This window comes from Macrobrachium nipponense, chromosome 33 (genome assembly GCF_015104395.2).
Source record: "Macrobrachium nipponense isolate FS-2020 chromosome 33, ASM1510439v2, whole genome shotgun sequence".
NCBI lineage: Eukaryota > Metazoa > Arthropoda > Malacostraca > Decapoda > Palaemonidae > Macrobrachium > Macrobrachium nipponense.
In genome coordinates this window covers 48548536-48572698 of record NC_087219.1, presented here as the reverse complement: position 1 = coordinate 48572698, position 24163 = coordinate 48548536, and the positions used below count along the sequence as shown (strand labels likewise).

General features: G+C 35.4%; 1 protein-coding gene across 1 annotated transcript in view; it reads right to left on the bottom strand.

The window, feature by feature from the left end:
• LOC135202853 (solute carrier family 7 member 14-like) overlaps positions 1-23289 on the bottom strand; it is a 785318-nt gene extending 762029 nt beyond the window's left edge. Inside the window, exon 1 of the mRNA XM_064232312.1 lies at positions 22988-23289. The gene's annotated coding sequence lies outside the window, so the exon portion shown is untranslated. The remainder of the gene's footprint in view (positions 1-22987) is intronic.
• Between the last annotated feature and the right edge of the window lie 874 nt (positions 23290-24163).

Sequence of the window (24163 nt, the reverse complement as noted above, 5' to 3'; positions counted from 1 at the left end):
CTTACTAAGACTATTGACTTGAACCACACACCCATCCACCCGCACACACACACACACATACACACAGAAGTATACACACACACACACACACACACACACATATATATATATATATATATATATATATGTATGTGTGTGTGTGTGGTGTGTGTGTGTGTGTGTGTGTGTGTAGAAGACACAACCCTTTTGTTTCTCAGTAGTTATTTATGAGTTTATGTACCGACGGAATCTGGCTCCTTTTACTGACACCCCATCCAAATACTTGCCAGACTCTTGGAAGCTACAAAAGGTTTGCACTTCCAATTTTCAGTAAGAATCTGGGATGAGGTTGCGAACCCTGCGTCCTGCCTTGTAGATTTCACAAAGGTTTATATGCAACTTCTGGCATTTCCCCATTGTTTATCCATCCAAGTACAGAGCATAAATTTTCAACATTCTAGGGCATGAAAACGGTCACTTACGATTCGACATAATTATAGGTATCTACCTAAGCTACTGACGTATTAATGTTGTTTAACTTCAAATGCCTTCCAAGTGATGTTTTGTCGGCATCCAGAAGTATATTGAGTTTATAACTGTCGTTTTGATACATCAAGATGCCGGGATGCACAGTTGTCTACCTGTGAAGGCAGGTAAACATAGTCTTTCTTAAGAAAGTGTCCTTGCTAAAGAAAACCAAATTGAAAAAAAAGTTTTCTTGGAGCTTATACTGAGACATAACCTTGATGGTCATTATGCAGAGAAAACGTTAAAATTCCTTAGAATGTATTACTTTTTCTTTTAAATCGGAAACTTTCTCTTGCTTTCTTTCTGTGTTTCTTAGCTTGCGTTATCCTGCTCTGGGGAATGAATGATCATTTTGAGCAGCGGTAGTAGTAATGATAATAATAACAAATAATATTTATAATAGGCATTAATCGAACATTGCGAAAGATCCTTGGGAATAATAGAAAATATAAGTCTATAGTGAATATTTCAGAATAATAATAATAATAATAATAATAATAATAATAATAATAATAATAATAATAATAATGATGTTCCTAAGGGGTCCACAATGATAAAAATGTTAAAGGTTCGTGTATGATTTATGAACTTCATAAAAGCTTGGGAATGGTTCGAAAGCTTTTATAAAGTGTTCATAAATTATGCACGAACCTTTCACGTAACATTTTTATTATTGTGGACCCCCCCAAAAAAAAAAAAAATCGCCCGCCCCCCAAAAAAAAAAAAAAAAATAGAATAATAATAATAATACCGGACACAGGAGCGACCAGGGAGACGTGGCTAACTGGTTAGTTTTTCGACAGAGCTGGAAACTTTCGTCGTCTTCCCTGCAAACCGGAATTATAGAGAGTAATACCGTTCGGATTACCTTCTGATTACCGTCAATCGTTCTCCTCGGCGAGACAGGGATTAACCCCCAGTCTTAACAGGAGATTTGGAAGGGAATTAGAGAGGGCTTTTGATTGTTAGGGTAGCGTGACTCAACACCCACCAACAAACTAAAGGAAAAGTAATTTCTTCGAACGAGATCATTTCTCAGAGACAAATGATCCTTCATATGTTGAAAAAAGTTGAGTATATCTTAGTTAGACCAGACCGCTGCCGATTACCGCCTCAGTGGCGTGGTTGGAATTTGTCTTTGCCTGTCACCTCGGTTGCCGCGAGTTCGATTCTCGGGCATTCCTCTGAGAGGTCAGAGATGTGTATTTCTGGTGATAGAAGTTCACTCTCGACGTGGTTCGGAAGTCACGTAAAGCCGTTGGTCCCGTTGCTGAATAACCACTGGTTATATGCAACGTCAAAACACCATACACACAAACAAAGAACAGCTCTCCTAGGGCTGGACCGAAGGATTAGATATTTCTACTTGGCTAGAAACCAATTGGTTACTTGGCGAATGGACCTACGGCTAATTGTGGGATCCGAACCACATCGAGAAATGAATTTCTATCACCATAAATAAATTCCTCTCATTCCGCGTTGTCAGAGCGGGGAATCGAACCCGGACCCTGAGATCGGTAGTCGAGTATGTAACCGACGCGTCCAACGAGAAGAAGGAGAGACTGAGAGCTCAACAGAACAAACAAAAGACTCACTAAGTTTCAATAAAGACAAAGGAATATAGGAAAAAAAAGAGAAGAGACGGATGGTATTACTCACACACACACACCAGATATATATATATATATATATATATATATATATATATATATATATATATATATATATATATATATCTATTCCTATGGTTTTTCTTTATTTAAAATGTCCATTTTTCGCTTGTTCGGATAAGTTCTCAAATTTTCCCTTTCTCTGTTCATATTTTATTCTGTTTGTGTGTTTATGCGTGTGTACTTGTGAGTGTGTGTGTGTGTGATTACGTTTACGTATATTTATCAGTAAAACATTTTCTTACAAAAGCAGCTATTATTAGTGTTTCATAATTTTCACATTATAACATCAAATATTCAGACTGTAATTAATTTTGTGAACTTTCCGTTGTAATGTATTCTTCACTTTTATTTTCATTAATATTTTCCTGCAATAGCAGTCCACATTTTGCACTCTTTGCCCTAATTTCTTGCAATCTTTATATGCATCGTAAGTCTGGCGTAATTGTTGCAATGTACGGCCCAGGCAATATTTTCGTGGCTTATGGTATATCTTCACGAAGCGATAATTTTAAGATATTTCGGCGTCTTCGTTGTTAAGGTTTTAACACAGTTTTGTTTCAGTGTGGTTTCTGCATGTCTTCAACTACATGTTAAGTTGTTAAGTTTTTAAATGGTTTAAACCAGTTATAATTGTATTTGAACGGTTTTTTAGTTGTGGTTTAACCTTTCATGCTGTTTTGACATCGGTTGTAGCTAAGTTATAAAATGTTCTTTCAACTTTAAAAGTTTTAAACAAAATTGTACCATAGTTTCGTTTTTATTCCAGCTCCGTTTAACTGAATGCAATTTTTAACAATGTTGTCAACCCGGTTTTAATATAGTTTTGTGGTGTGTTTAAATAAGATTCCACATTTTTTATCATGTTTAGTCCGGTTTTGAACATTATTTTTTATCGGGTTTTAACTTGGCTCTAATACTGGGTTCAGCTTTCTTTTGGAAGCTTTCTCATGGTTTTTTAACGGTTTGACAGTTGTAGAACTTTTCTATTTACTTTTATTCATTTTTATTTTTATTATTGTTATTATTTTTATAGCAACATCCTGCCAGATTATAACAGTTATATAGTGGGCTTTTCAGGATGGATTTGATAGTCTTATTATAATTCCATTTCATTACAGTTTTCTTATTCTCTATTTCTAATTTTATTTGATGGAACTTTCTCTCTCTCTCTCTCTCTCTCTCTCTCTCTCTCTCTCTCTCTCTCTCTCTCTCTCTCTCTTTTTGCAAGATTCTGCCGGATTATAACAGTTATAGTGGGTCTTTCAGGATGGATTTGATAATTTCATAGTCTTATATATTCATTTCCTTACAGTTTTCTTAATCGCTATTCCTAATTTTATTTGACGAAACTCTCTCTCTCTCTCTCTCTCTCTCTCTCTCTCTCTCGAGCAGATTTCGTTTCAAAAAACCGCACATTACCTCAACGGTCACTGCAAAGGGCGCTCACTTGAAAGTGCCCTCAGGGAATCTTTGCCCCTGATTTCCCTAGGGCTGTTTTCGTCTCTTCATTGTTGTGCCCCTGGCTGACGGCTTAAGCCACCTTGTCGGGGAGAGAGGGAAAGTTTAGGCGCTCAGTGGTTTTCCCGAGGTCGGGTTTCCCAGATTTGAGGAGGCGATTGGATCGGACGGGAATTTCAATCTATTCACTACTCTCTCTCTCTCTCTCTCTCTCTCTCTCTCTCTCTCTCTCTCTCTCTCTCTCTCCAAGGTGCCCTGGTAATGTAAGTCCTAAGCGAAGAATGGTATACGTGGGTGTTGTTCGACTCTAGTGTGTCGTAGCGTTGAGAGAGGAAGTCAGTGAGGGTATTTAGGGAGACGAACGATCGATTCTGGAATATCCAAGGTGCCCCGGTTATGTAAGGCCTAAGCGACGAAGAATGGTATACCTGGGTGTTGCTCGCCTGCAGTGTGTCGTGGCCTACAGAGAGAGATAGTCAGTGAGGAGTAGCAGCTTCATCCCCAAAATTTTCTCTGAAAATAGGTTTTCAGAAACCTCAGTTTTGTGCAAACATCAACTGTTCCACACAAATCACAACTCATTTTCTTATCGCGCGACTCAAAACCTGCATCTTACGTCCCCCGCCTGAGTTTTCCCGGGACGTGTAGTGCCGTCATTGCTCCTCAAGTGGTGCACTGTAGGTAATACTTAAGGATCTTTTGCAGCGTCCCTTCGGCCCCTAGCTGCAACCTCTTTCATTCCTTTTATTATACCTCCGTTCATATTCTCTTTCTTCCATCTAACTTTCCAACCTCTCGATCAATTGTAACATAGGGCAACTGCGAGGTTTTGCGCCTGGTACCTGCTACACCTTTCAGACCTTTTTACCTTCAATTTTCCTTTGAATGCAGAATGACCTCGTAGGTCCCAGCGCTTGGCCGTTGGCCTAAATTCGGTATTCCAATTGCAGTTCCTCTCTCTCTCTCTCTCTCTCTCTCTCTCTCTCTCTCTCTTTTGAGTTTTCACATCAGTCCCTCCATAATGATATTGAAAAGCCATAGAGACGTAATACACCCCTTGCTCAGATACACTCTCATGGCATTCTCACCCCTCCATTTTAAAATACACGCTTCCATCGTAAAAGTTTTTATCGCTCTCTGCAACTTATTTCTGTACCATACTATATGGACAACCTTAAGTTCTGTATTGTACAACATGGACAACCTTAAAGTCTGTACCGTACAATATGGACAACCTTAATTACTGTAACGTACAACATGGACAATCTTAATTTCCGTACCGTACAATATGGACAATTTTAATTTCTGTACCGTACCACATGGACAACCTTAATTTCCGTACCGTACAATATGGACAACCTTTACATTTCAAGTCTGTAGATTCCTTCAGAAGTTTCTTCCTTTAATTTGAAACGTCTCCGCCTCTCTCTCTCTCTCTCTCTCTCTCTCTCTCTCTCTCTCTCTCTCTCTCTCTATAATATATATCTATATATGTGTGTGTGTGTGTGCGTGTGTGTGTTGGAGTGTGTATATGTTTACAGATTCTAGGCCATATCCCTGGAATGGGGTGATTTCAGGAGATTGCTTCCATTCCCATTCGCAGGTATTATAATAGTATGAAGCTGGTAGCTTCATATTCCCCTAAATATTTGGTCCTGATCAAATCCTGTCGACTGACTACTTGCTGTGCAATTATATGCTCCATCCTCTAACTCTTAAGGAAAGGCTGCTAATAGTCTAAGGAAAAAGAGCGTTTGATACATGCATACATACATACATTATATATATATTTTATATATATACATACATATATATATATATATATATATATATATATATATATATATATATATAGCCAATACCAACAGGAAAATTATAGGTAGAAATCCAAGCGCTTTCGTCTTTACTAAGACAGCTTACTTAATGAATTCACGTGCATCTACTGTGATTTTTTAACTATATATATATATATATATATATATATATATATATATATATATATATTTCCATATATATATATATTATATATATATACTACATTTATATATATATATATATATATATATATATATATATATATATATATATATATATATATATATATATTATGTATGTAGCACAATCACTTTACCTCTACACTCATACATCCATACTGCTTTACATGGACGTATGCATACATGCATAGGTGAGCCTAACAAATAGATCTGGCACAAAAGCAGATTGAACGAACGTCCTTCCAACTTGCAAAGCATACTAGAGTAGGGCGGAGTGTATGTCAGCAGAAAACAAATTATGCAGTGACCTCGACTCTGACATAAACACCCTCTCCCCCTTCCCCCTTATGCAAACATTCACGTCATTGATGGTAATTATGTTTGTGCCTTTGCAAATCATTCTGAGTTACCTAATCGAGTTTCCTGTTATTGCAGTGTTAGTAAATGCTGCTCGACATTCATACTCACGCATACGCATACACACATGTATGCTTATGCATATATTTGTACATACACATATACATGTATAGGTATATATGTATTTATAAATGTACAATATCGATATATATATATATATATAATTCAAAAAATTATAATATATATATAAATATATATATATATCATACATATATATATATATATATATATATATATATATAATATATATATATATATATATATATATTACATCTGATTTTCTCCATCTTAGACGTTTTTATTATATTCACTTTTGATCAATATACACACGTATAGTATCTTTATCGTTTATCCATTTTGTGTGAAGGTTGCCTTACATATATTTTTGAAGTTTTTGTTAATGTTAGGATGTTTTTTCATTTTTCTGATTCAATGTATAATTATTTCGTTCAAATTTACTTTTATGGACCTTTTTTTATATACAGTGATTTTATGCACATTTTATTATTCATGTACTCTGACTTCTTTTCCTTACTTATTTTCATCTTCTTTGTTTTATTTTCTTTGAACTTTTCCATAATCCCATTCTTTTCATCCAAGGTTTGAAAATATGGGTATTTTTCCTCTCCCACTAGCTAAGTTTACAAGGCATTTCTTTTGCTTTGACCCATCCAGTGCAATTTACAGGATCTTAAGTGATCAAACGAGCTCATTTCAGCTAATGGGTTTTCCTTCTTGAGGCAGTGGATGGGGAAAAGAGGACCGACTGTATAGCCTTGAGCTCCATCCGGGAAGATCTAACGATTCCCCCGTAGTAGCTTACGGCTTACTTGGTGCATTAAGAACACTGGAAGGTTTGAAAAGTACTTTGGGCGTCTTTTGCCGTCACAGTTTCGCCATTGCCGTCTTCCTTTTACGTGTCATCTCTACTTTTGGTTTCTCTTCACTTATCTGTTCAATTTCTCTGACCTCTTTAACCTCGGGGCGAGCATCAAATGCTAACGATCTACACACGATAGTATGTGACTGGATGTATGAATGTCAAATGTAATTGGAAACTTTTATTATTCTTGACAAACGCTTACAAGAATGAAAAGAAAATGGAGGCCATTTAATGTATTATGGTATCTTTGTATTTATTTTGATAGTATGGTACCATATTTCATTGTGCCAGTTAAGATAATTATAATAATGATTACAAACTGTTCGCGCGTTTTTGAGTGATTATTCTCTTTTATGTCAATCCCTGTTATGATCTTTAGATTTTGATCGGTGTTGTTTTGTGCCAAAGGGAGCCGGTTCTTGGGAACCACTGACGTTATATTCAATATAGAGTTTGGATTTTATGCTTAACGCCAAGTTCTGAAACCGAGTATGTCAATGTCATGTGGTCCATCAGATGGTTGTCTGAATTATTTGTCCGTTACAGCTTATAGTTTCTTTGAATAACCTGACAATACTTGGAATACTGGTATTGAGTAGATGTTTATTTTAGAATGTATACAAGCTTTCACATCTTAATACTTCCTTTTGCAACTTGCTGGGGAATTACGCAAAGGTTGGTTTTCCAATATCTTTATAGCATGCGTGAAAAGTTGAATACTGCTGTATTTTCGTTGTCTTGTATTTGTTTCTGTATCTAATTTATATATTATTATGATTTACACATTTGTCATCATCTCCGTATGCCCATTTAGGCAATTATTTAATTTTTTTTATTATTTTTGTATCTTTAAAATTTGTGTTTATCATTTCTATTTGTACATTTACAAAATCATTTTAGTTTATGTATAATAATAATTTTTGAAAATCTTTGCAAAACTATTTGACATAACGTTTTTATCATCATTTCAGTTTGTAAATATACAAAATTGTTTAGATGTATGTTTTCATCATATATATATATATATATATATATATATATATATATATATATATATATATATATATATATATATATATATATATATATATATATATATATATATATATATATAGATATATATATATATATATATATATATATATATATATATATATATTAATCTTTCCATAACTATTTGACATTGACGTGATTACCATCATCTCTATTTATAAATATCAAAATTATTTAAAATTATGCTTATTATTTTTTTTATCCTTCCATGACTATTTAACATCCATGTGTTTTATCATCATCTCTAGAAGTTAATATACAAAACTATTTCGATTTATGTGTTTATTTTTGTTGTTAATCTTTCCATAACTCTTTAACATTCATGTGTCTATTATCGTCTCTATTTACAAATGTACAAAATTATTTCAATTTATGTTATTAATTTGTATTTATCTTTCCATAACTATTTAACATTTACGTGTTTATTATAATCTTATTTTAAACATACAAATTTTGTAAATTTATATTTATTATTATTTTTATTTAATCGATCCATAACTATTTCACAAGAATTACGTGATTATTGTCTCCTGTCCAATTCCCCTTTTACTTATCATTCTCTTAGTTTCTCCTTTGCAGGAAGAACAAACACTCAGGGTGAGAACTATGCAGTACGATTACTGCCCCCCCCCCCTCTCTCTCTCTCTCTCTCTCTCTCTTCTCTCTCTCTCTCTCTCTCTCTGTACCTGTAAAAGAGTAAATTAGTATTTAACGGCTGGACTAATTATCGATTTTGGAAACGATTTGGTTATCATACCAATAGATGAAGATTGAATGTTTGTAGAAATATGAATTGAAGTAAGGACAATTAAATTATAATAATACTTTGTTCTTACTCTACCCATCACAGTCGAGTTATTGATAGTGGCCTAGTTTACTTTTTACGTTAAGAGAGACACAGCGAGCCTCGGTATATGGCACCTAAATCATTCCATCTCCCTTGGGACTCTAACTCAGCTCTTATAGCTGGTAAAAGAAGTGTTCTGGCCACTGGGCTACGTCGCAGTAATAATAATGAAAATAGTTTTAGTACGTTGTTATAGTTTAATACTTCTGAAGATTTCTGTTTGCACGGTTTGATATGAAAAAGTATTCATCTCTCTCTCTCTCTCTCTCTCTCTCTCTCTCTCTCTCTCTCTCTCTCTCTCTCTCGAGTACTTTCAGTTATTCTCAGTTATACTCAGTAATCTTGTGGGTTTCTTTTTTTTCAATAAATATTATATTTTCTTTCCGTGAGAACCTGGCATAACGAACATTAAGAAAACAAGTAAAGTTACTTATTTTAACGTAGCATTATGAACATTATAAAAACAAGTAAAGTTACCTTTTTTAACTTACCTCTTTGTGTTTGGTATCAGTAACCTTTACACAATAAAACTTTTGTATAAATTATATATATTATCAGACTCAATTAAGTCCCTATTTACCTTTTTCCCTATGTTGTAATGCCAGGGCATCCATTATGCCATAAACCTTTTCTCGAAAATAAGTTTTATGCTTTTGAAACACTTTTCTTTACCTTGGATTTTGTACAATATTCGTGTCCCATGACCATCAACAGATTTTTTTCCCGAAAAACTAGAACAAAAAGGAAAATATAATCGATTTTTTTCACAATATTCATACTCTTTATTCACCATAAATGGGAAAATCCTAACCAGAAACTTGAACGCGAGGAGAAATTTAATGGAATGATGGAATATAAACAATATTCTTGGTTTGCTTCGCCGTAAACCAGAATATATATATTCCTGCTAGGTGGATTATATATTTCTGTTAAGTGGAACGCGAAGGAAAATGTAATGGATTCTATACGATATTTTTACACACTGTACCATAAACAAAAAAAAAAAAAAAAAAAAAAAAAAAAAAATTCACTCCCATAAACAGGGACACCAAGGAAAGTACAATGGATTCGATTTTATATCCCTGCTCCTCTTTTCCATAAAGTGTGGAATCCCTTCCAGATACTGGAACTCGGCGATTCCAGTAAGATACGTGGCTTAGAATTGCCAAAGGAAGCGATAGAAATAAGCAGCTGCGCTTCGTGAGCCCATATTTCCGTCTGCAATCTGCCACTTGTTTCGCTTCCCGCACCGTCTTCGGACCCCTTCTTCTTCCCTGATTTCTTCAGTCTTTCAAGTTTGAGAGTAGATTTTGTGCTGGAGTTTTTTTTTTTTTTTTTTTCCTATACTTGGAAATTTTTAGAAATCTCAGGGTTTTTTTTTTGCTGATTTTTAGAATCCTTTTTAGTTCGTGCCATGTTTTAGATTTTCATGTTTATTTATTTATTTTAGTTTTTTTGCCAATTTTTTAGAATCCTTTTAGTTCCGAGCTATGTTTTAGGGGTTCTCTATGTTTTTTTTTTTTTATTTTTTTTTTTTTTGCCCACGATTTTTAGGAATCCTTTTAGTTTCAATTGCGATTTTTTTCATATTGCCGATTATCTTAGAATCCTTTTAGTTTTCGTGCGATTGGCGATTTTTAAGATTTTTTTTTTTTTTTTTTCTTTTGTTACCGATTCTTTATAATCCTTTTAGCTTCGAGCGATTCTTTTTTTTTTTTTTTGCCGACTCTTAGAATCCGTTTAGTTTCGTGCGATTTTTTTTTTTTTTTTTTTTTTTTTTTTGCCGATTCTTAGAATCCTTTTAGTTTCGGGCGCGATTTTTAGATTTTTTTTTTTCCATTGTTAGAATCCTTTTAGTTTCGTGCGATTCTTTTTTTTTTTTTTTTTTTTTTTGCCGATTCTTAGAATCCTTTTAGTTTCGTGCGATTTTTTATATTTTTTTTTGCCGATTCTTAGAATCCTTTTAGTTTCGTGCGATTCTTATTATTATTTTTTTTGCCGATTCTTAGAATCCTTTAAGTTTCGTGCGATTTTTTAGATTTTTTTTGCCGATTCATAGAATCCTTTTAGTTTCGCACGATTTTTTTAGATTTTCATGGTTTTTTTATAGTCTTATTTAGTTCTTGCTGATTGTAATTAATTTTTTTAATGCTTGGATTATTATAATTTCAGGCATTATGGTGATCAGTTGTTGTTTTTTTATTCCTCTTAAGATGCAGTAGCTCTTTGGAGGTTCTTTTTTCTTTATTTTTTTTTACTAAGTACCTGTAGAAGCGCTCTGGAAGGGATCGTTTTTCTCATTCTTCGATTCTTTCAAGTTCTCGCTTTGTAGAGTGAAGGTTTTTTTTTTTTTCTTGCTAGGTGTTTTCGTCGCTTGAGGCTATGGTCTTTGAAGCGAGGTTTTTTTTAAGTTCAAGCGGAAAAGGTTTATTCCTTTTTATAATACATCAACTTACAACGCTCTGAGGGCGACGAGTTCGTATTTTGTGAGTCTGACAATTACTAATGTTGTGAATTTGTTTTACTTTGTGTCTTTTATTCTTGTAAATTTCTATTTTTTTTCCTTTTTCATTTATATTTTCTGGTCGTTCGGTTTAACTTCTAGTCGCCTTTCCATAGGTCGTTTTTGTAGTCTTCTTTGCCTTTTCTGCTTAAGCACAATAACAAAATCATTGGTATTTTCAGTGGCCAACATCGTCGGTTAGTAAGCTTGAAGTTTTTTTTTTTTTTTACTTTTTTAAATTACTGAAGGTTTTTAGTTGTTTTTTTTTTTTAACTATTGAGATGGCTTTGTTTGTCCGTCCGCACTTTTTATGCTTGCCCTCAGATCTTAAAAACTACTGAGGCTAGAGGGCTGAAAATTGCAATGTTGATCATCCACCCTCCAAACATCAAACATACTAAATTGCAACCCTCTAGCCCGTGTAGTTTGTATTTTATTTAAAGTTAAAGATAGCCATGATCGTTCGCCTGGCAGCTCAATAGGTGTCAACAACACAGGTCACCGTGGTTGAGAGTTTCATACAGCAGTATACGCTGTACAGAAAACAGGATTGCGATGAAGTAACTTCGGCGCATATTTTACATTTTTCATGGCTTTAAATCATTTCACACATGATTTTCCCTGCAGGATTCCTTGGAATTTAAATTGTTTGTATTTGCTGTTGAATAAACTTCCGGTGTTTTTCATTTTTCATATCTACTTGGCCACACAGATCTCTCAGAAAGATAAAACGCCTCGGGCCTTTTTGATAAACCTTTTTACCTTTTTTGAGGTAATGAAAGGGTTAGATCAAGGATTGAGCAGCTTACTTTTAGGATTTCATAACTCGTAAGGCATAGAATGGAATGGTATAAGGTATATGTTTCAGCCCATATTGTATGTTGATGCAACTAATTAATTCAACATAATAAATTTTTACTTTCTAAAATGTAATTATCATTAATCAGGAACCCTTAGTTTGACTACAACATTTTCTTGTTGTGGTTATTAAAATCTAAGGTTGTTAAAGGAGTTGGAGTATATGAATACACACACACATATACACAAATACCTATAGATACGTAGATACACAGATATACAAATATACACACACACACATTTATATATATATATATATATATTATATATATATATATATATATATATATATACACACACACACATAAAAGATGCCATTGAGTACACAAATGTACTCAAGTTAGCCATATGAGCAGTACCACGGCACCAGTAGAGACAACTGGCGGCTGTAATCAGAACTAAAAAGCATGACGTCATCAATCCAAACCAATGGGGTCAACATTTTCCACATGACTGACGAACAGCGTCATTTTTTAAGATACTGTGTTCGGAAGGCATATTTTGGCTGCGGCTTAGGTAGCCAAACTTTTATTCTTGTGGATCACATTTTGAATTTACTAAAACATACCTGTTAGGAATAAATATTATAGTTTCAAATTATGAGAAATGCGACTTTATTGTGTTTGTAAGTGCTGCCCAGCATTCATGTTGTAAAGAGAAAATTTTGGACGCTTGGCGTTAAGAGAAAATCCTGGGTGCAATGAATCAAAGATTAAGCCTAGACGGCATGTTGTAAAATTGAAAATTCTGAATACATGGTGTAAAGATAAAATCCTGAACTCGTGGTATAAAGAGAAAATCTGGAATGCATTGTTTTAAATTCATGACGTAGGTCCTGACGTTTCACGTGACGTCACTGCCTCGTCCTTGATGACGGCAGTAGATTATAAAACGATTCAGGTATTTTCATGGTACCTATTCTTTTATGGGAAAAAATTCGAGTTGAGTAGTATATATATATATATATATATATATATATATATATATATATATATATATATATATATACATATATCAGTAATTTTGTCCGAAAGTGGATGATTTTAAAAAAGTATGTCTGATATGTTATTTCAGCTTTTGTTAGGATAATAAATTGTAATGTGGATCGAATTAAATTTTCCTGAAGGAGTTGCGTAGCTTTGAGGTCACGTAGTAATAAAGAATAATAGTATAAATGATACATACTGTGTGCTCATTATATTCTTATTATTGTCTCAGTATTAAAGTAAAAGAACATCCTTCGAATTATTCAGCAATATTCTCTCTCTCTCTCTCTCTCTCTCTCTCTCTCTCTCTCTCTCTCTCTCTCTAAATAGAAGCTTCTGTTCAGGAAGATATATGAAAAGTAATTTAATTTTTTATTTTTTCTCGTTATAGAAAGGTAATCTCTCTCTCTCTCTCTCTCTCTCTCTCTCTCTCTCTCTCTCTCTCTCTCTCAACTAGAAGCTGTTAAGGAATTATAAGATAATTTTTTACTTATTTACTTTTCCTTTCGGTATAAAAAAGATATATTCTCTCTCTCTCTCTCTCTCTCTCTCTCTCTCTCTCTCTCTCTCTCTCTCTCTCTCTCTCTCTCTCCCAGTTAAACAGCTCTGCAAGTGAGATATATTTACGAGATGAAATTGAATATCTAAAGATATTTCAAGTGTAGGTATCCCGTCATTTGATTCAATCTCCGAATGTCAAAGTTCGTATTAAGTCCATAATTCTCTTTGAGTCTTCAACAATTCTCTTTCATTTCTCAGGAAAATATGTCTCAAAGGAAGCTCAAAAGAGCCCTGCCGCCGCTATTTTTTCCTGTGTGTGTGGGGGGGGTGGGGGGGGGGGGGGGGTGGGGGGGGGGTGGGGGGGGGGAGAGCACAACATAAACTTTATTTCCGGATGTTTTAAATTGAGAAACGAGTTTCTGGGGCTGACATGTGGAATAATGCGACAGTCGTTAAATAGTAATGATTATGAATGAACAAGGCGAAAGGGTTATGAAATTGCGGATTTTGATTTTTACTTCTTTTTTTTTCCTCTCCATTTTTATGCCGGATCTTTAAGCAAGCATGGAGGCTGCGTTTGTGCGTGTGTGTGTGTGTGTATGTGTTCTCTAATGTCTTTGAGCAAGTATGAATGCAAAGTATTTGAGCGAGCTTGAATGTTAATTTTTTCTCTTTTTTTGCGAATGCGGAGTCTTAGAGGTAGCATGGATGTTAATTAGTTTTTCCAAAGCGAAGTCATTGACTTATCATGAATGTTAGTTTTTTGTTTCTAGTACGAAGTGTTTAACTAGCATGAATGTTAAATATTTTTTTTAATGCGAAGTCTTTGACCTAGCATGGATGTTAATTAAAGTTTTTTTCTAATGCGAAGTCTTTGACCTAGCATGAATGTTAAATAGTTTTTTCCTAATGCGAAGTTCTGAGCGAGTATGAAAATCTTTCAGTGAGCATGAATGTTAAAGTTTTTTTCTAATGCGCAGTGTTTGAGCTTGCATGGATGTTAAATAGTTTTTTCTATTGGCAAATTTAGAGGGAGCATGAATGTACCTAATTTTTTTCGAAAGCGAAGCCATTGAGTTAGCATGAATGCTAAATTCTTTTTTCTAATACGAAGTGTTTGACCTAGCATGAATGTTAAATTATTTTTTGTCTAATGAGAAGTCTTTGATGATAAATAGTTTTATTAATGTGAAGTTTTTGAGAGCGGGGACGGGTTTGAGCGGAAGCGGGGGGCGGGGGAGGGGCAGTAATGTTTTGAATAATATTTTTAATCTAATTTTTATCTAATTCGAAGTCTATGAGCGAGTATGGCGTTAAATAGATAGTTTTTTTCTAGTGCAAAATCTTCAAATGAGCATAAATGTTAAAAACTGTTTTCGCGAATACGAGGTCTTTAAGCTAAAATTAGAAGTAATATTTTTATTAACTCGAGATCTCTCAAGGAGCATGAATATTTATTAGATTTCCATCTATGCTAATAAACGATTTTTTGGAGAGCATTGACATCAAAGAATTTGTTTACTTTATGGTCTAATGCGAAGGCCTCCCAAGGGAGCAGGAAAGCTCAGTATTAGTTTTTGCTACAAATTAACATAAAAAGATATTCTTTTGTTAGTGATTTCCACAAAGTAAATGTGTAGGGGGGTTGAGCGGGAAATATTGTGTTGCTTTATAGCCAATAAGCTCGTATCTGGCCCTGATGTGTGTTTTGGACTATGTGGTTTATCTCCAAATCTGGATTACTTTTTGTACGATAATGTTGTGACCAAATATCACATATATATATATAATATATATATATATATATATATATATATATATAATATATATATATGTGTGTGTGTGTGTGTGTGTGTGTGCTCATGCATACATACATATGCATACATACATACATATCATACATACATACATATATAGACATACAGACATACATACTCGACTTCTCCCTTTAGAGGCCTAACTACCGAGTGTGTTAATCTTTTGGTTGTTAATAATTTTTATTTATTTATTTATTTATTTATTTATTTTATTTTTTGTGAGCTCGCTAGCACCCTGCATCAAGGATGTTCATTGGGGCTTGGCTTACCTGAGTGGACGACTAGTGGTATTTTCGTAAGTGCGCGCAGGTGCGCGCCCTTGTCTGGGAGAGATAGAGCGTGTAATGTGAATGATAAAAAAAACAAGTGCCTACCACAAAGCAAACCAGCTTTGAAGGCAACGTTTTATTTAGCGTTTCCTCTCCTTTAGGATGAGCGATGGGAAGAAGACCCTGGCCGTCGTTCTAATTGATTGATAGAGCTTCCAATTACCATCCCTAGCCCCCCACCCTACCCCCTTCCCAACCAAGCCCGCAGTACCCTCCCCCTCCCCCACGAGGGGGGCTTGTATCTAATGGTAAATGGTTTATGCATGGGAATATCTCCCTGTCTTTGCCTGTAGGGGGTTGTAGAAACGGGACTATCTGGGCCCTTCTTCAGTATATATATATATATATATATATATATATATATATATATATATATATATATATAATATATATATATATATACTATAATATATATATATATATATATATATATATATATATATATATATATACATATATCATATATATATATATATATATATATATATATATGTTTATCCGTATGAATATCCATGTATGCTTGTTAGTGTGTGTGTGTGTGTGTGTGTACGAAGGTACAGAGATTACTGGTGTTGGGGGGGAGAGGGGTCCAAGACTTTAAAATTCATCAGCGACATTAAGCTATGAGTTTTACAGTAAATTTTCCAGTGTTTAATATTATGGTTTCTTGCTAACATCGCAAGTTTAGCAGCGTTGGGTTGGGTCAGTTCTGTGACGGGTGACCACTAAAACAACTAGGAATAAACTTCCATGACCATACTTCTTGGGTATGTGCAATGGCTTCTTCAGTATTATTCAATAAAACCGTTGAAGAAAAAATATGGCTGGCATTATCCCTGAGTAGTCAGTATTTTTTACGGATTTATGATGATGTCAAGGTGAAAGGACTGAATATATACTATATATATAGTGTGTGTGTGTTTAAAAATCACAGTAGTTGCACGTGACGTCATTAAATAAGCGAATACCACAGGAAAATGATAGGCAGAAATCCAAGCGCTTTCGTCTTAGTAAAGAGGAAAGCGCTTGGATTTCTGCGTATCATGCTTCTGTGGTATTCGTTTACATATATTATATAGAATATGTATGTGTTCATTTTCTTCTTGGCCTTCCTCGTAGGATATCTTCATTAGATGCGCATGCACCTTCGTCTTATGTTTTTCCTGACGACACTTCCCAATACCCAGCAGGAGGAATTCCCGCTGCAGGCGTCGACGCCGATCATTGGGGCCATGGGAACCGGTCTTGTAAAACTTCGTGGGTTGGGGGGGGAGAGGATCGCCCCCTGAACTGTCTCAAGCATATTTTTTTGCTAAATTCCTTTTCCATCCCGTTTTCTTTTGTGTGTATGTTTTTTTTTTTTATAACTGTCACGGCCGCTCTGCCATTACAAGCAATGAAATTCTCGTGCGATGCACTGTAAGCGTTACTTGGGGGTCTTTCAGCGTGCCTCCGGACCCTAGCTGCAACCCCTTTTCTTCCTTTTACTGTACCTCCTTTCGTATTCTCTTTCTTCTATCTCATTCTCCACCCTCTACTAACAATTGACTCATAGTGCAACTGCTTTGAGGTTTTCCTCCTGTTACACCTTTCAAACCTTTTACTGCCAATTTCCGTTTCAGCCCTGAATGACCTCGTAGGTCCTAGTGCTTGGCCTTTAGCCTAAATTCTATATTCAGTTCATTTTAATTCAACAAGCAATGAAGCGTCTTTTGAAGACTTCCTTGATGATGTCACGAGCTAATGGATAAAACTGCCGTCGGCTAAATGATATAAACGAAGCAGCACAGCTTCTGTTTTCTGTCTTTTCAATAAAAACTTTATCCTTGAGCGTAAATTATTATTGTTATTTCGGTAGATGAAACCTATTCACATGGAACAAGCACACCAAATGGGCCACTGACTTGAAACTCAAGGTTCCAAAGAATGTTGGGTTCAACCTCCCACTGCAGACACCACACTGCAGCAGTAAGTGATCATGATACAGAACGAATGATTTGTCATCGCTCTGGGGGGAGACGCGAACCGGCGACATGTGAATGGCATACCACGACACTAACCACTCCAGCAAACCAGCCAATAAATGGGGGGAGGGACTGGAAAAAGAATTGTTGCAATGTAACACTTGCAACTGGCTGTGAAGAGAAATGGTTTCGAAATCCTTACAGATTCAGTAATTGACTTGATCCTTTAGAATCTGTACTCATTAAATTCAAAAGATAAAATCACTGTTAAATCCAGACAGATACTAGATCATTTTCTTTGTACTTTTTGTATACTTTGTACGATTTTTATTTCATGTTTTTTTTTTCATTCCTACCAATGAACACCAGGCGTGACGTTGGGAAGGTTAATCGATAATAAATATAATACATACAATATTATATATATATATGTATATATATATATACTTATATATATATATATATATATATATAAATAAAATATCGAATATGTGTTAATGCGCAGCACTCGTAAATGTGTTGACTGAAATGGAATGTTGCAAATGAAAATTGTTTTGAATATCGCATCTTCCGAAAAGTCGAGGGTCAAGGTTTTATTATGAAAATATAGAATAACTGCATGAATTATTTATTTGTCCATTCTCTCCATATTATTATTTTGTTGTGAACACTGACGTTACATTAAACATAAAATGCGTCGTGGTCTCTAAATAATTTCTTCCGCTTTTAAAAGGGTCCACTGTTTAATTCACGCACATTTCGTACCGTTTAATATTGGTGGAATAAAGGTACATCTTTACCCATCCCGTCGGACTCTTCAAGAAGAAATAACGAACTTGTCTGACTGACTTAAGCCTAAACTAGTACCCGCGATTTGTAAGAAAGCTAGGAAAGCTTTGGATATGCAGTGTGTTTTGGGCCTTACGTGTATCTTGTTCACCTCATCCTTTTCTCTCTCTCTCTCTCTCTCTCTCTCTCTCTCTCTCTCTCTCTCTCTCTCTCTCTCCAGAGAGATGATTGCTATGAGCAGTCGGGGTGATAAAATGCTCTTTTTTTTGGTTCCTCCGCTTTTGACGAAGGATTCAGAAACCTTATTTGGATTTTATTCACTTCTTATGAAGGCTTCGATTCTCTCTCTCTCTCTCTCTCTCTTCTCTCTCTCTCTCTCTCTCTCTCTCTCTGTGTGTGTGTGTGTGTGTGTGTGTGTGTGTGTTTGACTTTTTTAATAGAATACCATTGTGGGTTTTTGTTCATTTAATTTTTTTCAATAACTGTCGTAAGGCGATATAATCCTGTCATATGGTTTTCTTATTATCTTTCATATTGTTGTTTAAAGTGTGAAAACGGTTACGTGGAGTAGTGGTCAAAGATATTATTATTTCAAACTGAACATATCTATATTCCAAACGTTCAATCGCATATAAAAAATCATTTACGTGCAAACCAGGCTCCCACAGAGTAGAATGTCTAATTTGAAATATATAAGTCATAGAAGACGACTTAGATGTAAACATATGTTTTGAGTCGCAACAGACATTTTTTTATTATGTTTAATAGTTGACGAATAACCATAGTTATAACTGAATAAATGAGATAAATAGCAAATATTAATGAATTAATGTGTAAATTTAATCACTTTTATTTATTTAATTCTTTTTTTTTTATAAAAGTAGCGCCAATGAGTTGAGTTTATTTTTTATTAAAATGTAATACAATAGAGCATACAATTTAGGCCATTGGTCAAGCACTGGAACCCATGAGGTCATGAAGCCCTAAAAGGGAAGGTTTGAAGGGCGAAACAGGAGGAAACCTCGCAGTTGCACTATGAAACAATTGCTAGGAGAGGGTGGAAAGTCAGATGAAGGAATATGAATGGAGAAGCAGTAAAAGAAATGAAAGAGGTTGCAGCTAGGGGCCGAAGGGATGCTGCAAAGACCCTTAAGTAATGCCTAAAGTGCATCACATGAGGTGCACTGACTGCACTACCCTCCTGCGTAGTCTATTAATTAAAGACCTGAATGAGGTTATGGAAAAAAAGTACTACTGTAGAAGATGTCCCACTTGAATGTCTACTACAACATTTCTTTACATCTATTTCCTACCGTAGAAATTTCTGACTACCCTTCCCTCCTCTCTCTCTCTCTCTCTCTCTCTCTCTGCTCTCGGTCCTCTCTCTCTCTCTCTCTCTCTCTCCTGGCCAAATCTTTAATTCAACCACCACCCACAATGTCTTATCCCTATTACATCATCTTCCTACTTTCTCTTTAAAAAAAAATGGCTATTTCAGACCCATCACAAACGGGACGGGGAACCTAATTGTACTCAAAATTCAGGGAGCATTTGGCCCACCGAGGTTCCTGTCATTATTTACCTTAGAATCAGCGTGTCTCTCTCTCTCTCTCTCTCTCTCTCTCTCTCTCTCTCTGTGATTTTAAGATCCTTAGTAAAGCATTGTTGGGAGATCTGTTCTATTTTCTGAATTGTTTTCGTTTTTTGTGTGCTAGGTTTTTGTAATGAGTATCTGCTCTTCTTTTTATATATATATGTTTAATATTATTATATGTATAATATAATATAATGTTATATATATATATTATATATTATATATATATGTAATATGATATATGTTTATATATGTATATATACTCATACATACTTCACACAAATTTATGTGTACACACACACACACACACACACACATATATATATATATATATATATATATATATATATATTAATATATATATATATTTGTATACATATACATATACATATATATACATATATAGTATATGTATACATACATACATATATATAGTATATACGCAGATATGTAAATATAGTTAAATGCACACGTACATACTTGTTAAAAACTATGCACGTCTAGCAAGTTGTGAATGAAATATGAACGGGAGGACGAAGCGCAGGCTATTTATGATTCCATTTATAATGCCAGCGTTTCAGTTAAATATGAACCAACAGGCTTTGGCACGAAATAGTTAAGTCTTATTCTGGTCGGCTGCTTGTAGCATTAACCTTTCTTTGTGCTTTGGGTGCTTTTGTCAGTCACTCAGAGTTCATGCTTTGAGGTGCCAGCCTGGATTTATTCGTGCGTTTCTGGTTTCTGGTTATATTTTTCATATAATCTAATTTTGCTGTGGTTTTGTGTGCTCAGGCATTTTTATGATTTTCTTTTAGAGTATTTTTTATTTTATTTTTCGTCCTGATAATAAAGCCTTGTTTGAAGCAGTTGGCAGAATTTACGAGATTAAAAGTATATATCCCCCCTTCGGGACATATATGAAAATACATCAATTCCGAGGTAGAGCGAATTAGATATTAAAGGACATTTTTAGCTCGAATGATTTACGTGAATTACGGTGATGTGATAATTATTCATATATATATTATATATAATATATATATGAATTTATATATATATATATATATATATATATATATACACCATATATATACACTATGGTATGTATATACATACACTCTGGAAAACCGCTAAGTAATGTGTAGCACTGGGTTAGCGTTTGCAAAGTGTTTGATTCGAACTAGCTGTCAATCGGTGCCCGTGTGACACGGATCAAGCAAAAGTGCATGAGACAAGCAGCATTCCTTGCGCGACTGCTGCCCCAGTACAGTCAAGTAGAGCTTGGGGAGAAAGGAAACGTATACGTGTGTTTGTATGTGCGTCTGTTTACCGCGTTCATCTACGATTTATCGGTTAAGATCGAATGTGACTGTTGCAAAAGGGTTGTTATTATTATGTACATACTATATATATATATATATATATATATATATATATATATACTATATATATATATGGGTGTGTTTGATGGGTTTAATACGACGCTTGGGTATCTTCATATGAAAATCAATTTATTCCATATACACACAAGCATTTTCTCGAATGCATGTATGTAACTGATCTGTAAATACTAGTGCATGTTGAATGATACATATTCCTATACATTTTATCTACATACACACAGGACATATCCACATATTCATGAGTTGTATGTCCGTGAATAATTATGCATAATACAATGATGACTAATAACTATATGAGTTCTACGTATATGCACGCAAGTAGTTTATTTTCCTTTGCGTGTACAGTGTTTATGTCAGTCAGTAATGAGATAGATGCATACAAAACGTATTTTCCTTGCGTATACATTATGTATGTCAGCAAACAATGAGGCATGTGCATACACAAAAGCATTCTTCGTTGCGTGTACAATGTGTGCGCCAGTCAATGATGGGATGTGCATACACAAAAGCATTCTTCGTTGCGTATACAATGTGTGTGTCAGTCAATCGTGGCATTTGCGAGGATGAAGAATACATTTTAGTATAAACCTGATAACAAAGAGCAGCGGAATGCATGAACGGGAATTATGATACGGCCGCTCAGCGAGGGGACCTTCTCTGTCTTCCTCGCATATTCCCGTCCCTAGGTGGAAGTATCGCACAGGACAGCACAGACGTGCCTGTGGGTGTACTCTGCTATCTACACTCCACGCCGTACACCCTTGATTAGGTGTACGCCTCTCCTCTTGCACGCATGTACAACCCCCATATTGATCCCGCCCCGATATGCAAATGTGCTCGCTGGATTATATGAGTTCAGTGTTTACTTTGGCTGTTCAGGAATTAAAAGAATATTTCTTCTCCGTCTCTTGCGTATTTTTCTCTCTGCTGTTATTGTGTAATTTTTCTTCCCCTTACCCCTTTGTTCGTTGTTTTCCTTTGTTTACAAACCTTAGAATCAGTATATAGCAAATATTTGATTACTCAGTACTTACCTCGTGTTCAATAGCAAAAATTTTTTTTCTGTTCATTGATCCATGTTTTACCGTTATGTTCTTATCAAGTTTCACTTTTGAGATAATTGATTTTATATATATATATATATATATATATGTGTGTGTGTGTGTGTGTGTGTATATATGTATATATATATATATATATACACACACATATATATATATATATATATATATATATATATATATATATTATATATATATGATATATATAGGTTGTAGTTCGCGGGGGAAAAGAAAAGCTGAAATTACTTTTCAGTTTTTCTTTCCCCTGTAGACCACAACCACAACCTCGTGTGTTTGTGTATCCATGTATTTGCTTACAAGCATACACACGAACGCAATCCGGCACTTACCTGGAGGCTAGAGCGTCGATGGCAGCCGAGCGATCACACGCAGAATTTCTCTAATTTTCTACAATTCTCAATGCCCGACTTGAAGTAGTACATGTGACAGGCGTTGACAACGACACGCACGGACCATAGATATTTCGAGAGGGACGGGGAGGACTGGGAGCATTCAAATCGAGAGGGACCAGAAAGAGTGAGAGAGAGAGAGAGCGAGCGTGGGAGCGTTAAACACAGGGATCTCTAATTTTTCCTCTATTTCTTCCTCTTAACCGAAGTCACACTTAATCTCCCGACACTGACCTAACCGCCACGGGTGACAGAGTCATACTGGGGGAGCTCTGCGCTCCGTCTGCTCCAAGTCAACAGGTCCTGAGAGAAGAGAGAGAGAGAGGAGGGGGGGGGGGGGGGGGGGGGAGTGAGGGGGGGGCTGGTGGGGGAGTGACATGCACGCACACACGCGCGGACTAACCCACCCACACACTCATACTCACATACACACGCATACACTCGCTTGCTCACTCACTGGCTCTCATTCTCTTTTTTGGCTCTCTTTCTCTCTCACACCCACGCCATGGACACGATCTCCTCAACCCCCCCCCCCCCCCCCTCCCCCCCCCCCCCCCCCCCCCCCACCCCCCCCCCCCCCCCCCCCCCCCCACACCTCGCCCCCTTTCTTTCTTTCTGCCTTGTAACTCTTTTCTGTCTCTCTCTCTCTCATCTCAAATCGGCTCTCCTCTCTCTCTCTCTCAATCTCTTCTTAAAACCTATATATTCATTCCTATTCCTCAGATGGTGTAGAATAGCACTTTTTGTCCAAGACCGTGGAGGTAAAGTTCTTGGAATTCTTCAGAAGAAAATATGTTGTTGAATTTTGCATATTAATGACATTTACGTTTCTAGTTCTTCTTCTCGCATATGCTTAATGCTTCCTGTTCGTAGATGAACCTTTAGGGACTATCTACTACTGGATTGTTGCAATAGTATAGTCAATAGTCTATATAGTAGAATGAACGCATGATGAGATCATTTTTGCTGAGGGAGTAATCGTTTGTACAGACTGTTATTCACTATTTTAATTCAGGTGGCAAAACTTAATTTCCAGAATTCTTTATAAACGTTTCAGATTTCATGATAGAGGGTATTATTATTATTATTTATTCGTTATTATTATGATTATTTGAT